Source organism: Schistocerca nitens, chromosome 3 (genome assembly GCF_023898315.1).
Source record: "Schistocerca nitens isolate TAMUIC-IGC-003100 chromosome 3, iqSchNite1.1, whole genome shotgun sequence".
In the NCBI taxonomy this organism is placed as follows: domain Eukaryota; kingdom Metazoa; phylum Arthropoda; class Insecta; order Orthoptera; family Acrididae; genus Schistocerca; species Schistocerca nitens.
Window position 1 is genome coordinate 192599798 of NC_064616.1, and position 18079 is coordinate 192617876.

Consider the following 18079-nt stretch of genomic DNA (forward strand, 5'->3'; position numbering starts at 1 on the left):
CTTGGCCAAGACTACTGAATCACCAAATCACCAATGTAGGCTTTGTCTTATGGGATATGACTCTTTGAATCACCCTGTATATACACTATTTCCTGCAATGTTAATTCAGATACCGAGGCCGTAGCGTTCTTTGATATTTCTGAAAGCGAAAAAGGATGAAACATTAGGGTTTAGCGTCCCGTCGACGACGAAGTCGTTAGAGACGAAGCGCAAAAATGGGGAAGGAAAACAGCAGTGTCTTTTCAGAGGAACCACCCCGTCATTTACATTAAACGATCTAAGGAAGTCATGCAAAACATAAATGTGGATAATCACCCGGCGATCTAAATGAACGTTATCCCAAATGAGAGTCCAGTATCGTGCCACTGTGTCCTCTCCCTAGGTTTTTGAAGAAGAGAAGAGAACGGTATGCGAAAAAGCTAAAGTTACCGTTCTAAGAAACTTCCATTAACAATACCACGTCGTATAAAGAAGCCAAGTCTATTGTGACTTAATCGTGTATAATTTTTTGTCCTTAAATCCTCTAATATCACAACATTCACGCAGAATTTTCAGCTGACAGTCAGGAGACAGGAGAATTTAAAAAAATAGATTTTAAACATTTTCAACAGATAACTCTGTATGAATACTTTTATTTTAAACAGTTCACCCCCCCTCCCAAAGCGCTTAACACCTCCAGTTGTTTTAGGCACGGAGCACAGAATTTACTTTTTGCAATGGTGACCTTGAAGGCTCTGCTGCGTATGCGGCTTGACTGAGAGCAGATCTTCCTCGTAACCTCAGTTCGTCGGTATCCTCGGGGAAATTCAGCCGATGTACCCAGCAGCAGTAATTATTCAGACCCTTAAGCAGTCTTGCCTCCATCGAGGAAAGTAACTGTAGATTTTGACATACTTCGAGACACTGAGACAGATGGGAATCCAGGAAAGTGGACTCAGCAGCCATGTAGTCCGTCGCTATCGAGTCTGAGATTCGTGTAGCTGTTCAAAACAGACTCTGGAAGTGATTATGACGATTGGTTTGTGGGGCGCTCAACTGCGCGGTTATCAGCGCCGGTACAAAATCCCGATTTTTTCACAGTCCAATCCAGCCACTATCACGGATGATGATGATGATGATGATGACAAAACACCCAGTCCCCGGGCAGAGAAAATCCTCCAGCCGGCCGGGAATCGAACCCGGGACCCCGTGATCCAGAGGTAGCAACGCTAGCCACTAGACCACGAGCTGCGGACGACACTGGATGTGAGGAAAAACAACGTGCATTTAATTCGAGCAACAACTAAACTGGATCCTACTTCCTTCAGATCACAGTTAACGTTAGAAATCTCCCTACTTATCTCAGGCACTTTCCTTCGACATCTAGCTGATTCATTTCTACAAGTAGACAAATCAGCGTTAGTGCCAGAACGTATACGTTTTAATAAAGCTTTATTTTCGTACAAGAGTGAGACTACTCTCTAAATAAGGAGCAGCCATTTTACTTTAGCTGACGAGGAATCGAGTTTTCATTCGTATTTTAACTTTTTTTTGTCTCTTATTTTGGGATGTGAGATTCAGTTTGTTGCAGAGTGGCTAGGCCACCCCCCCCCCTCCTCCTCCTCCTCCTCCTCCTCCTCACATACTGGAGGATAGTACTGATTGTAAGTAGCTGTCAGTCATTGAAGGAAGGAGTTTCCCGATATTCACTCGATCACAAAATGCTCCCCCTAAACTTCACACACTGTGAATTATGGGAAAGCGGGTTGGTTGATCCATAAGCAATCCGATGACATGTGATTGAGTTTTGAAAAGTACACAACTTTATACCTGTTGCGATTAGGGTACACACGCTCTCTCTCTCTCTCTCTCTCTCTCTCTCTCTCTGTGTGTGTGTGTGTGTGTGTGTGTGTGTGGGGGGGGGGGGGGGGGCTGTGTGAACAGTTGCTAATACTGACTTGGTACCATTCCCATTTCCCATTAAAGAGTCTTCTGCAGGAAAAATGTATGTATCCTCCCGTGCATGCCGTGTGCTGAGAATACCCCATTGTTAGTGCCCCAAAAGGAAGGAACATCAGGGTCTAACTTTCCGTCGACAGCGAGGTCATTAGAGACGGAGCACACACCCGGAATATTTCACGGATTCGGAAGGAAATCGGCCGTGCCCTTTCGCAGGAACCATCCCACAATTTGCATGGAGCTGTTTAGGGAGAAAGCACGGAAAACCTAAATCTGGACGGGCGGATGCGATTTGAACCGTCGTCCTCTCGAAGGCGAGTCCAGTGTGCTAAACATTGTGCCACCTCGCTTGGGTTTTCAGCTGCTGACAATGTCAGCTAACACATTTATGTACGTTCGATATTACGTTCGCTTTCGTTCTACCTGACAAGGAAGTTTCCGAACGAGTGGCGTGTGTGATCATGTATTCCCTAGATGCATGCATTATTTAGTAACCGATTGTTCGTAACTGTACAAAAAGCCGCCCAAAAGTAGAGAAACAACACTTCCATCCAACTGACCGCTCTCATCGCTTTCTGTATGTCGTAACCTGGTCGAACTGACTTTTAAACGAAGCATGCTGACTACGACAGAGTTTTTCAGAAGTAACAAATGCAGTTTTTCCGTGTGTTTCCCCTTTAGTCAGTGTACTTTGTTTTCAGAGGTTTTTTCCCAATGTTTGGATTCCATCGTTGAATTGCGATTCTTAAACGTCTGAAAATACCCATCTACGAATGTCATAACTAATTTATTCATTGGACACACAACGTTTGGCAACCACAGTTTCCTGGAGATGTGGGAATACGTGGAAATCACTAGTTGCCAAACCTGGTGAATAGTGTGTATGCTCCAGAAATTCTCACTTGAAGCTCCTCTGTTTACCCATTGCCAAACCACAAATGTGGGTAGATACAATGTCCTGGAACGGAAGCCGATATTTGTGTTGCAGTCCGGGCCACTCCCCGCGCAATTTTTCTTACTTGTTACTGAAGACTTGCATGGTGTTCCCCATTTATTGTTCTGTCATTTGCAAAGTAAGTAATCAGTAGAATCACTTTTACATATCAGAAAGCATTGTCCATAACCTGTGTGGCACACGGAATCGACTTTACCTTTTTTTGCAGCAAGGCCACCAGATTCCACCCTCTGTTTTGATAGCTGCTGCTTTTCTAGCATGCAAGGAAAAATCTATGCACAAAATCAGTTTGGTTCTTCCTAAAACTGTGCAAAAATAATTGATAGATTCGCTTTCATATTAGCTTTTGGTCAGCATACAACGAAGGCGCCGCCTGTCTTGCGCAAAGCTTGCTCTGAAATAATTATTCGTGTAAGACGAACCGTACTTGAACTTCTGATGTATACATAGTCAGCTATTTGATACAGCTGTAATAGCACTTTCTTGATGTTTTCAGTTGGAGTTGCAATTTTTAGACTCTTCCAAATGTCAGCCTCAAGGGGAGTACGGACACGTCAGAATTCGACCTCCCATTTCGTTACTGTTGAAACTCAACTGGTAGGTTCCTTATAAGTCGTCAACAGTTTGGATGAATTTCCATTGTCAAAAGCTATCTAAATTTCCGTTCTCGATAAGCTATCAAAAATTAAAAATTTTATTGCAGTACGATATAATTTAATGAAGCAATCACTGCTGCTTTAAGAAGCCTTATGAACAGACTTATTTTGCAGATTCAGTGGACACTTTAGTGTAAGTTATTGCAACATATACTAACCTTAAAAAACCTAGTGTCAATGCTCATTATGTGCCAGGTCGGAAATTTTCGCTTTACTCTGATATATATACCTTAGCGGAGAAAGAGAATATTTTATACAGTTACACACCAGTGTAATCGTAGTACTATTTAACCAGTTGAGTGCCAACGGTTTCTACCTGAAGCCACAATTTTATTAATTTTTTGAAGTACCAGTCCCTCTATCAAGAAACCACGATGCTGCTTGCCAGACCTTTAGTGGTACACTGAGGTGCTTCTACGAATGTGGTGCATTGTATAGTAATTGTATTGAGGAGATCATTGACAGTGGAAGTAAGTGTATCTAACGTTATTGTCAAGTAAATTTGAGTTTGTACTACTGCTGTTATGAGTGAGTGGTTTCGAAGCGAAACCGCTGGAGCGGTATGCACTTCTGATAAAAGTTTATTAAATTTTTGGCCCATTGTTGCTTGTTACTTAGGACTATAATTCTTGTTAGGCTTTATGAGTTCATGGAAGTTCAGGGATGGGGAATGTGCTAGGAAAAATGCGAAACTGCTTTAAAATATATCTCACGATATGGTGGATGGTTGAAAACAGTGTGTCCCATTGGTTCTAAAGTGAAATCACAACTTTAAAATAATTGATTGCTTACTTTTGCCGATTTCGTCTTTTATTAGTTGCTTACTGTGATGATACAGGTAAAATTTATGAAAATAGCAGCATAGGTTGGAAAGTATTTCATCTGTACTCTGATTAAAAATAGAAAAGTTGTGTCAGAGATCAGACAATGACGAAAAATTTCTCAAGCAGTTTCTGGGGCGGCAACCTTCACCCCCCCCCCCTCCTCTCCCAAATAAATAAATGAATAAATTGCTTCCATTGAGTGCCTTATTAAAACGAAAGTTATCATGTTTGCTTGTGTTCTGTGTGAGGACAAAAGTAGAGCAGAAACAAAGAGGCGGTTTACATAAGAGTGAAACTGCGCCGAGCACCTCTACCATGAATAATACATTGTCACACACAAGCCAGTGACATGTGCGAAGTACCTCTGTCAGGCACGACTCTCGCTTTTTCTGAGCCTTCGATCGGCATTTTAGATTCAGTGTCATACTGAATGCTGTATTTAAGAATGAAAAATTCGAAACTGTGAATAATGTTGTTAAAATTACCAGTTTCGCAAACCGCTACTTGCACATGCGCCTGATAATGGCTTTCCAATCCGAAAACCAGTTCGTGAAAGTGATACTAGTAAACATTCTATCTGCTGCGAAAATCACAGATATCTTAGGTCTGTCGAAAAGATAGTTTCTGGTAAAGTATTGTCGTATAGTTAACAACTTCGTCTCAAGTATTATCGCGCCGTATTACTTGATTTCACAAGGATGAAGCTTATTTTATTGTAAGATGTAGGAGTGCAGGTGAGATTTGATGACAGCAGAAGATATTGCAGTTAAAATAAACTACTGGCCATTAAAATTGCTACACCAAGAAGAAATGCAGATGATAAACGGGTATTCATTGGACAAATATATTATACTAGAACTGGCATGTGATTACATTTTCACACAATTTGGGTGCATAGATCCTGAGAAATCAGTACCCAGAACAACCACCTCTGGCCATAATAACGGCCTTGATACGTCTGGGCCTTGAGTCAAAGAGAGTTTGGATGGCGTGTACAGGTACAGCTGCCCATGCAGCTTCAACACGATACCACAGTTCATCAAGAATAGTGACTGGCGTATTGTGACGAGCCAGTTGCTCGACCACCATTGACCAGACGTTTTCAGTTGGTGAGAGATCTGGAGAATGTGCTGGCCAGCGCAGCAGTCGAACATTTTCTGTATCCAGAAAGGCCCGTACAGGCCTGCAACATGCGGTCGTGCATTATCCTTCTGAAATGTAGGGTTTCGCAGGGATCGAATGAAAGGTAGAGCCACGGGTCGTAACGCATCTGAAATGTAACGTCCACCGTTCAAAGTGCCATCAATGCGAACAAGAGGTGCCCTAGACGTGTAACCAATGGCACACCATACCGTCATGCCGGGTGATAGGCCAGTTCACGCCGGGTTATACGCCAGTATGGCGATGACAAATACACGCTTCCAATGTGCGTTCACCGCGATGTCTCCAAACACGGATGCGACCATCATGATGCTGTGAACAGAACCTGGATTCATCCGAAAAAATGACGTTTTGCCATTCGTGCACCCAGGTTCGTCGTTGAGTACACCATCGCAGGCGCTGCTGTCTTTGATGCAGCGTCAAGGATAACCACAGCCATGGTCTCCGAGCTGATAGTCCATGCTGCTGCAAACGTCGTCGTACTGTTCGTGCAGATGGTTGTTGTCTTGCAAAACATCCCCATCTGTTTACTCAGGGATCGAGACGGGGCTGCACGATCCGTTACAGCCATGCGGATAAGGTGCCTGTCATCTCGACTGCCAGTGATACAAGGCCGTTGGGATCCAGCACGGCGCTCCGTATTACCCTCCTGGACCCACCGATTCCATATTCTGCTAACAGTCATTGGATCTCGACCAACGCGAGCAGCAATGTCCCGATACGATAAACCGTTATCGCGATAGGCTACAATCCGACCTTTATCAAAGTCGGAAACGTGATGGTACTCATTTCTCCTCCTTACACGAGGCATCACAACAACGTTTCACCAGGCAACGCCGGTCAACTGATGTTTGTGTATGAGAAGTCGGTTGGAAACTCTCCTCATGTCAGCACGTTGTAGGTGTCACTACCGGCGCCAACCTTGTGTGAATGCTCTGAAAAGCTAATCATTTGCATATCACAGCATCTTCTTCCTGTCGGCTAAATTTTCGCATCTGTAGCACGTCATCTTCGTGGTGTAGCAATTTTAATGGCCAGTAGTGTATAACGTACACATTTTAACTTCATTTGTTTTAAATGTGAGTGCTGGACGTGCGTGAGACAGGCGTCGCTAAGGAGAGGAGTGATGCCGAGGAGGCACGATTTGTAACGAGTGTGTATCCTCAATGTGGATAGTTGTCTCTTTTTTATGATAAGGAGTTGTAGGTAGCACTCGTGATGTACTGAGAATAGCTTCGTTCTATAAAAACAATAACAGTACCAATTGTTTCATTGACTTAATTAGTTCATGGTTTAATAACACATCTACAAAAACTAAATATCATTTACCCTTCGTAATTTTGAAAATAAGTATTCAGACAAAGACGTTTATCATTCTAAAGTTTAGTTAGGCGCTAATGCTAATGATGGTGGAGGTGTGATGCATAATTGATTATTTAAGCAAATGCGATCGCGACACCCAACTACAAACTCTTTGACCCTAACCTAAATTTATAACTCGCAAATTCCATTTTTTCTTATACACGTGATGTATTTATAACAGGAACACGGCATTGCTGATTGCGTGCCGGTCCACAGAGATCATACAGTACCGTACGTCTGAAATTATATTTTAAGATTCCTGTTAAAAATCCATATTGCAAATTTTGAAACCAGTTAAATTCATCACCCCATATTTTATTATCATGATTTGAAAATCTGTAATACTAAAGATCGTAATAAGATAACAGGTTTCATGGGTAATCCATTCATTTGGCTAATTCCGGAATTAGATCTGCTTTTAACACAACAGAAGCTGTTTTGCAACATTCCAATTTCATTAAAAGGCTGTTTTGAAAAGTAAAGTTTATTCAACTGATGCTGGAGGACAAAAGGTCCTGTTTTACTCATATGATTGTAACCCAAACACATCAAGTGAATTAGTATTACTAAAATATAAATTAGAATAAAATTATCTTTGTCTTCGGAAATATGACACTCACAAAATCTTAGACTAGTTTTGGAATCAGCTCGAAAATTTCTTTTAGATGAGACTCTGTCGTTTTAAATTTCGTAAAAATTCCAGACTGGGTTGCGGAAATATGGTGTAATGAAGTATAGTTGCTGCCGCGTTAATATACATTTTAACAAATTTAATATATAAAATTAAAACTATTTTATACTAATATAAACTAAAATAGCGCTAGTCTTCCAGCAGCTGAATTTTTGTATTAAAATTAATATTTGAACTTTGATTTTGTAAGCTGATAACCGTTAAGCTGGTGGGGAGAGGGGTGTGTACAAACAGATTCTAATAAGACGCCAGATGACCTTCATTTCACTCTTTAGGTCGTAGAGACCTACAGTAATTATAAATTCTGTGAATTCCATCCAGATGTAAGTTGGAAATAGTGTGAAATCACGTCCGACGTCGGTTGATAATGTGATATTCATTTGTAAGTAGTTTACGTAATAAATGTTCTGCTGTGAAGACATATTTTGACTTATCAATAGTTATATGGCACTTACAGAAACCTGCTATATGACAAGTGAACTCTGGGAACAGAGACCTAGAATCTGCAGTCATTGAAAATAATCACATGGCATTGATAAAATCCACAAGTTGGATTTGAGGCACGATTGAACGGGGACTCAGGATATATTTTTATTGACCCCAAGCATAAGAAACGTTGCAGGGGAGCAGGGGATAGGAATTGTCGGGGGTAGTAGGTAGTATCTGATGGCACTCAAGGCTAATCGTCTCAGAAAGATTGGGAACTTATGTAAAGCTGAACATAATCTATTTATTAGGTGCTCGACATTCTTCATCTGTGAGAACTGCACGCTCTGACAGCGCAGAAATGTAGAACTTCGTATCCTGTGTAAACGTAGGCTTCCGCGGACGTTGTCGCAGTCAGTAAAATTCTTCTGGGTTTGTGACAGCATTGTCAACTATACATCCTGAGGAAGGCGTCGTGCAATAGTCACCGAAACGCCGGAATTTTATAGTTGACAATGCGGTCACAAACCCAGAAGAATTTTATTAACTTTGTATCCTGTTTACAATTGATAAATATGGGGTTGGTGCATAAGTTCGTAACGTTTTCCCATAAGTTTAATAAACACAACGGATACAAACATAACGGATACTTTAGTCACCAATAATATATTTTCCTTCACTATTTTCAATACCCTGCCAACGCTGGAGTAACTTTTCGATTCCGCGACTGTAGAAATCATCCATGTTCGGAGGATATTTTATCCGGAAAGAAAGTTCCTTGAGGGTTGTTAGATAGAGAGCGGAAAAGATGAAAAACTGAGCGCGCAAGACCAGGTGAATTAGGTGGGAGCGGAATGACTTCCCAATCCAAATTCTGTATGGTGTTTTTTGTCAGTGTAGCAGAATGCGGGCAGGCGTTCTCATGGAGTAGCGCTCACTTCATGCAGTCTACCTGGACTTTGTTCGTGATTTGCGTCAGCAAGACGCCTCAATTGTTGAGAATAAACGTCAGCAGAGTTGCTTACACCTTGGGGGAAGCAATTCATAGTACGCCACACTGACGCTGTTCCACCTCATGCATAACATTATAGAGGGGTCCAAAAAAATGTATCCACTGTTTAAAAGTGGCAAACTAATTGACGGAGTTGTCTCATCTTTGCTAGTGTAATAGTTTGTAGTTCCGGCAATCGCCACACAAGCGTTGTTTTGCGTTGTTTTGTTTTTTTAACAGTAACAAGTCCAGATAACTCCCGTCGTGAGTTACAACAATCCACTCGCTCACCACAGAAGTCTGTGAGACAGTGTGCCCTTGAAACTGGAGTGAGTCGCTCAAGTGCTCGGCGAATTTTGAAGACAGCAAAGTGGAAGTGCTACATCCCACGATAGCTAGACGCAATGAACGAGGACGACCCAGATCGTAGAATGGAGTACTGCGAGTGGTTTACTAACATGGTGCGCAACGATGAAGAGTTTGCAGAAATGATTGTGTGGTCTGATGAGGCACAGTTCAAACTCAATGTTACAGTAAATCGCCACAGTTGCATCTACTGGGCCGCCGAAAATCCGAAGGTCTATGTAGACAAAGCCATGAATTTGCCGGGAGCAAGTGTGTGGTGTGGGTTGTCTCACCGGGGCTTGATTGGGCCATCCTTCTTTAATGGCACAGTTACTGGTGAGGTATACCTTCAGAAACTTCAGACATCCATTTTATCTGCCATCCGAGACTTGTATGGAGACGGAAGAGTTTACTTTCAAAAAGATGGTGCCGCAGCCCACTACCAAAATCGTGTTAGGGCATATCTCGACGAAAATCTACCAGGAAGATGGATAGGCCGTAGAGGTGCTGTGGACTTTTACCTGTGTGAAACACTAAAGGACGTCGTTTATCGACAAAAGCCATGCACATTGGATGAACTTCGAGAATCCATCGTACATTCATGTGCAAATATCCAACTGAACACGTTGCAGTCAGTAGTTCGTGCTGCAGTTCGGCGGCGTCGTTTGTGTGTGGATGTTAAAGGTGACTATTTCGAACACCTACAGTGATATCTTTAAGTTGGACTTTAAGCTACACTTTCACCAAAAATGAGACAACTCCGTCAATTACTTCGCAAGTTATGGACTTTTAAACAGTGGATACATTTTTTTTGGACCCTCTGTCTTTTGTGGATGCGCGCAGGTCTTCGTGAGGCTAGTTGCTACTTTCTTGGGCTCAGCCACCCCCCCCCCCCCCCCCCCCGCCTTTCTTTTCCTGATGTTAACATGAAGACATCATTTCTCGTCATCAGTAACGATACAGGATGGGAATGGTCGGTGTTGTTTACGACCTATTTGATGAAGAGCAAGCAGCCCATATGGGCACGCGCTGATTTTTCTGATTTTTGGCTTACAGAATGCGGTACCCATACACCTGATTTTCTGAACCTCCCTCATTGCTTGCAAATGTCGTACGATAGAGGAATAACATCATTTACCAGTTCTAGATTGCACTGACGTGGATCATTGTGGGTTGATTCGTTTAAAGCATCTTCAGCAAAACCGAAGGTCTTTCTGAACGTGGAGAGTCGCTAATGTCAAACCGATACTCCTCAAAACGAGAAAACGATTTTCTTGCCATGTTCTATCGAATGGCATTATCCCCATACACGGCGCAAATATTTCTGGCTGCCTCCGCTGCTGTCATCCCTCTATTGAACTCAGATAAACTTTTATGTCGGAAATGTTCAGATTTCTCCACTTGGCAGTTCATCTCCAAACGACACAATGGCAATATGTAAACTCAAATAGCAACAGTGAAATAAAAATAAAAAATAACAAACCATAAATAAACCCATAGCATCCGGGATACCAAGATACAAAACAAAAACGCTAAGAACTTATACACCAACCTAATATTAAAAGTTCACTGTAGGAAATGTTTGATTGCTGCTGTCGTGAGCATCTATTAAAAGCGCCTGAATGGCGGTGGAACGAGGAGTGAGTGACAACGAGGTGGACGTCACAGAACGTGGTAGTCCGAAGCTTATCCGCTCTGTAAATCAGGATAAGCTGATATCTGCGGTAGATCTGGTGCAGGCCCAACTGTTCAGATTAGGGATGGCGGTTATCACTGAAACAGACGGTTTTCGGTTATATAGTTTTTTTCCGCACAAGTTCAACTTGAATGTTAAAACCGCTCAAAATTTTCGGTTTTTTTATTTCCTGTGATAAACGTAGAAGTCGAAAATAAAAAGATGGAACATATAAATTCTTTGTTTCAAGATACATAGAATCAAAATAGTAAAATAAGTAGGCAAATAAAACTTAGTCCGTCCACCGTTCGCTGCTTTTCTCGAAAAGTGATAAGTGATTGAATACTACAGAAATCACCAGCATTCTGATAGTAATTCTAATTTTTTGGAACTCTGTTCAAAAATCTTGTAATTGGGATCATACGAGGTTACTGCCCTTTGTTCGTTCCCCCCTCCCATTTCCCGTTATAACTCTTCTCAAATGGAACGACCGTGGCATTAGATCCAACAGGGAGGAATTATGGCTGCTCTTGGAATTGCAGCGTCAGATTGTTTTCTGCTTCCAAGAAACGAAATTGCGTTCTCGCGACCGCTTTGACCTCTCGCATGTCCTTCCGGTCAGCTTTGACCTTCTCTCAGCCCCGCCCCCGAGGACAGCATTCAGTCTCTTGAGGGAGTCATGCTTTTCACTCGGGATGACATCCATAGTCAAACCATCTTATTGAACACCCGGCTGCTAGCTGTTGCAGTCCGCATTTTCCTTCCTCATTTTACCTTTTTTCTTCGTAACGTATACAGCTTTTTGTCATTCGCTGTCATCAGGGCTGACTTATTCCAAGTTATTAGTCAGCTCCCTCACCCCTTTTTGCTGCTCGGCGACTTTAACACCCAACATAACCCTTTGGGGATCTTCGAGAACCTGTCTGAGAGGTTCCCTCTTGACTGAACTCAATCAGTTCAGTCTCATCTGTCTTAAGACTGTAACACGCACGTTCGTTTCAGACTGCACACGTATTTGTATTTGGACCTCTCGTCTGCACAGCCCAGCTTGTCCCTCGTCTCAAGTGATCCGTTCTCTCTGACGTGTACTTAAGCGACCGTTTCCCATGTGCTATTCGTTTGCTGACTACTACCACACCTAAGTAACTTTCTAAGGCTGGCTGGAGACTTTACTCCTCCCTGACGATCTTCGACGAACATTTCCCCGTTGTGATGGCCAGGTGGAGTACCTGACGAATGTTATCCTTACCGCCACAGAATGTTCCATACGTCACACACCTTCTTTACTGCGCCATGTCCTGGTCCCATGGAGGACTGATGCATGCCGCAATGTGATTCTAGCGTGGAGACGTGCTCTCAGCATTTTTAACAGTCATGTTACGATGGTGAACTGTATTCATGATAAACAGTTGCGTGCGCAGTGTTGGTGCATTCTTCTGGATAAAAAAAAAAGGTAGCGGAATTTCCTTTACTAGTTCTTTTAACAGTTTCTCTCCATCTTCTGTCGTTTGGGGCAACCTCCATTGGCTCTCTGGGACCAAGGTTCAGTCTTCGATTTCCGGCCTGACCATGACAGATGATATCATTGTGAACCCTGTTACTATCTCCAACACCTTAGGCAGCTATTTTGCGGAGATTTCGAGCCCTACCCACTATCACCCTGCGTACCTCCATCGGAAACGAGTGGAGGCGGCTCGGCTGATAACCTTCTCCTCTCAGAATCGTGAATGCTACAACGCCGCCTTTTACTATGAGCGAGCTTGCCCATGCGCTCACCTCATCCCAGTCTTCCACATCAAGGCCGGACAATGTTAACATTCGGATGTTGCAACACCTTTCTCTTGTGGGCAAGCACTTCCTCCTTCATATGTACAATTGCATTTGGGCAGATGGTATGCTTGCCAGAAGCTGGTGTCAAGCCACCGCCATACCCATACCTTAGCCCAGTAAGGACAAAAACCACCACCTAGCTACCGCCCCATTTCTCTCACCAGCTGTGTTTGCAAGGTGATGGAGCAAATGATTCGTGGCCAGCTGATATAGTGGCTCGGGTCTCGCAATCTAGTAACCACTGCATAGTGTGGATTTCGTGCTCGCTGTTCTGCAGTTCATCATCTCGTCATTTTATTAGCTCATGTCATGAACGGTTTTCTGTGGAAATGCCAGCCTGTGGCCCTGTTTTCTGATGTGGAGAAAGCCTAAGACACCTGCTGGAGGACCGAGTGAGGTGGCGCAGTGGTTAGACACTGGACTCGCATTCGGGAGGACGACGGTTCAATCCCGCGTCCGGCCATCCTGATTTAGGTTTTCCGTGATTTCCCTAAATCGCTCCAGGCAAATGCCGGGATGGTTCCTTTCAAAGGGCACGGCCGAATTCCTTCCCCGTCCTTCCCTAACCCGATGAGACCGATGACCTCGCTGTCTGGTCTCCTTCCCCAAAACAACCCAACCTGCTGGAGGACTAGTATCTTCCGTACTCTGTACTAGTGGGGCTTCCGAGACAGCCTGCACTCTTTCCTTTAGGAATTCTTAAAAGAATGAGTTTTCGAGGTACGTGAAAGTTCGGCCTTGTCAGACACCGTTATCCAGAAGAACAGAGTGCCTTAAGGGTCTGTCCTGTGTGTTATTCTCTTTGCTATAGCCATTAATGCTACCAGGGACTGTCTCCCACAATGGATCTCTGGTTCCCTTTTTGTCGACGACTTTACGATCTATTGCGGTTCTCCACGGACATGTCTCCTTGAGCGGCGTCTTGAGTGATGTCTCGATCATCTTTACCCATGGAACATCGACAATGGCTTTTGTTTTTCCACGGACAAAACCGTTAGTATGAATTTCTGCTGGTGCAATGGATTTCTTCCATCGCCTTACGTCTTGGGCCTGTTTTTCTTCTGTTCGCTAAAACTACGAAATTCCTTGGGTTCATGCTTGATAGGAAACTTCCTTGGTCCTTCCACGAGTCTTACCTTGCAATACACCTTACTCGGTCCGTCAGTGTCCTGTGTGTCCAAGTGGTACTTCCTGGTGAGCGGATCGGACCACCCTCCTCAATTTGTACCGATCCATTGTCCGATCGAAACGACTATGGAAGTCAGTCTATCTTACTTTGTCTTAACACAATCCACCATCGTGGAATACGTTTGGCTGCTGGCGCCTTTTATACCAGTCCAGTTGAGTCTTTACGCAGAAGCTGCCAAACTACCACTGTCATGCCGGCGTGATGTCCTCAATGGATACGCACGCCGTTCGTGTGCCATGCTCGGTCACCCATCCTAGGCCCCCTTTTTTCGATGACTTCCTTGACCGCAAGTGTGGAGTGCGCCCTTCTTCTCTGTTACCTCCCGGAGTTCGCTTTCGGCTACTGCTCCGGCAACTTAACGCTATCTGCCACGTTCCCAATGGGTGTGTACCCTTCACCGCTTTGGCTTCGTGCGGTGGTCGCTGTTATTCTTGGACTTCATTTGCTTCCCAAGGACACTACTCCGGATTTGACCTATTGCTGTAAGTTCCTCGATCTTCGCACGCAACTTAGCAATGTACAGTGACAGCTCTAAGACCGACTATGGTGTCGGATGTGACTTCATCATTGGCACCGACCATTTTCGGTATCAGTATCCAGAACACAGGCCTGAGACACAGGCCTGGAGACACAGGCTTTTTAATTGTCATACGCTTCAATTCTTTCCGTGGCCTTGAGAGCCTATGCTTGCTGTACACAGTCCAGCCCTTAGTGCAACGGGTCCAAGAAAACTTCCACGTGCTCGCTGTCGATGGAGCCACTGTGATGTCCATGTGGGGTTCCTCGTCACGTCAGTATGCTGGGAAATGAGACTGCTGACGCTGCTGCCTAGGCTGCAGTCCTCGTACCTCGGCCTGCTAGCGCTTCCATTTCTTGGGATCTCCGTGTTGCTGGTTGTCGGAAGATGATGTCGCTTTGGCATCGCCACTGGTCTTTTCTTCATGGGAAGAAACTTCCGGGATTTACACCTCTCCCAACGGATTGGTCGACCTCCTATTGGCCTTCTTGTCGGGAGGAGATCAAAAAATGGTTCAAATGGCTCTGAGCACTATGGGACTTAACTGCTGAGGTCATCCATCAGTCCCCTAGAACTTAAAACTACTTAAACCTAACTAACCTAAGGACATCACACACATCCATGCCCGAGGCAGGATTCGAACTTGCGACCGTAGTGGTCGCGCGATTCCAGACTGAAGCGCCTAGAACCGCTCGTCCACATAGGCCGGCGGAGGAGATCATTTTAGCTAGGTTGCGTATTGGGCACTGTCACTTTAGCCATTGCCATTTGTTATTTGGTGACCCCGCACCACTTTGTGCTCATTGTCAACATCATTTGGCGGTTCGCCTTTCCTGACCCAACCGCATAAGTTCCGGTGTGTGTTTAGCGTCTGAGTTATCGGCCGTTTCAGCGAACGAGGCGTAGGCTGTCGACCGTTTTACTTTCTATCCGTTGTAGTCGTATGGCGAAGGACATTTAATCATTGGTTCGGATCCTACGCTGTTTCTACGGAGTCTTTTGTGGACCTTTCTCCTAGGAGAGGTCGTTTTTAGCTCTGTTTCTTTCCATCGATTGGGCTTAACGTATAGCCGCTTTTAACTTATTGGTGTTCTAAGGTTATGACTTGGGCGCTTATGATCTCAGTTGTTTCTGCGTCCTAAGAAGAAAGAAAAGAGATTCACGTCGTCAGTTATGATTGCTATGGGCACGGAGTCATCGAAATTGGACCGTGGATCAGTGGAAACGTGTCACCTGATCGGATGAATCACGTTCCTTGTTACACCGTGTCGGATACGCCGTCATCAAGGCGAACCCCTGATCGAAACATCCACCGCGCCGTGGTTGCAGGCCGGTATGAGGGGGGGAGGGGGGGGGAGGGAGTGTATTATGCTACATGATTGGACATCCGTTGGTCCATACCTCCATAAACCTACCTAGGACTTGTCCATTTCTATACCAAGCACACTCGCTGCTTTAATGTGTTCCAAAAGTGGACCAATGCACTTCTAAGCAACTGGTTGTAATGTTTTGGTTCGTCAGTGTATCTTGTATAGTCCGCCGAGATTCCAATTCTGCCTCGTGCTTGATTCCAATTCTGCCTCTTGCTTCAGGTAAGTTGGTCATCAGTCACATAGATATAGCAAGAAGAGCAGACGACTCATGCTGAAAACACGAGAGAGAACTTTTGTAATTTCATACTGTGCGGGTGAATTGTCTAAAAATGAGAAGCTTCTGCTACAGGGTAAAATTCAAGTGCAGGCACTCACGAAGTTCCAGAGTGGTCTGAAATTATCGCACGGCAGTGAAACAGGGTAGATATGCTAATGCGGAAGCGATTTACACGGAAAAATTAGTTTCAATTTTAGCCACCAGTTGCTAATCTGGCGCTGTACAGCATCTAGTCAACGTCTCCGGTGCTCATATTGACCAAATTGTGTAAGCGGTGGTTAATAATAAAATCAATATCATGCCTTTCTCACTTGTTTCACCTTCTCCACCCACATCCCAATCCTAATCCATTTCATGTAGAAACAATTCCATTCGTCTTTGTTGCCTTCACAGGGTCAGATTTGCATTTGGTGGACAAAATTGGAATTAATTTTTTCCAGCGTAAATCGGTTCCGCACGAAAACAATAAAATATCTTCAAAATTCCCTAGCCATACGATAATTACAGCGTACACTGGATCTTTGTGCATAGCTGCACTTTAATTATAACCACCCGGTACCACGAAACTTCCTGCCAGATTGAAGCTGTGTGCCGGACCGAGATTCAAACTCTGGGCCTATGCCGTTCGCAAGCAAGTGATCTGCCGACGGAACTACTGAAGCATGGCTCACGACCTACCCTCACAGCTTCCGCTAGTACCTCGTCTCCTACCTTCCAAACTTCACAGCTCTCCTGCCGAACTTGCAAAACAAGCACTCTTGGAAGAAAGGATATTGCGGAGACATGGCTTTGCTCCAGTCTGGAGGATGTTTCCAGAATGAAATTTTTACTCTGCAGCGGAGTGTGCGCTGATGTGAAACTTTTCCTTCCTTCCAGGAATGCTAGTTCTGCAAGTTTCGCAGGAGAGCATCTGTGAAGTTTGGAAGGTAGGAGACTAGGTTCTGGCGGAATTAAAGCCGTGAGGACGGGACGTGGGTAGCTCAATCGGTAGATCACTTGCCCGCGAAAGACAAAGGTCCGGACTTCGAGTTTCGGTCCGGCACACAGTTTTAATCTGCCAGAACGTTTCACATCAGCGCACACTTCGCTGCAGAGTGAAAATTTGACTCTGGTAACCCGGTACCATTTTCGCCGATATAAATCCCGTAACTCTTCAACAAAAATTAACTTTTTGCAATGCTGATATGTCACAAAATGAGTACTGCTTTATGATGTGCGAATTTTATTAACTGCAACTTGTCGCCAAGCGTTTCCAGCCTCTGCTCGTTGTAAGGCGACCATTCAGAATACAGCAGTTATGTCGCTGTAATATACTAAGCTTAGCATATGTTCTGTTTCGTCTGCAACGGGACATTTTGCCGCTATTCGTGGTTCGAATCCCTGTCCGACTACCTAGATTTAGGTTCCCTTTGGTTTCCCTAAATCATTTGAGGCAAATGCCGGCATGGGTCCTTTGAAAGAGCACGGCCGATTTCCTTCCTCAGCCTTCCCTAATCTGAGCTTTTGGTCCGCCTCCAATCACATCATTGTCGATGGGACGTTAAATACTAATCTTTCTTCCTCCATTCGAGCAGTTGCCTCATGTGCTTGCTATTATGTTGGTTTCATAAGTTCGTAGCATTTTTGTTTTATATGTTGGTATTCCGGTTGCTATGGGTTTATTTATCCATTGTCATTTTTTATTTGTAGTTCGCTGTTGCTATTTAAGTTTCCATATTGACATTTTGTCATCTGGAAGGAGTGAATGAGGCTGTGGACGCTAGAAAGTGGAATGCCAAGAGGAAGAATCGGGACATTTCTGACTTATTCTTCTGTTTGAATTCAAGATAAGGGTGACAGTAGCGGAGGCGGCCAGAAACATTTGCTTCG

The 18079-nt window shown here is 44.1% G+C and overlaps 1 protein-coding gene across 2 annotated transcripts in view; it reads left to right on the forward strand.

Annotated features, from left to right (window-relative positions):
* Nucleotides 1–18079, forward strand: part of LOC126248135 (acyl-CoA-binding domain-containing protein 5) — a 152879-nt gene that overhangs the window by 69124 nt on the left and 65676 nt on the right. The window lies entirely within an intron of this gene.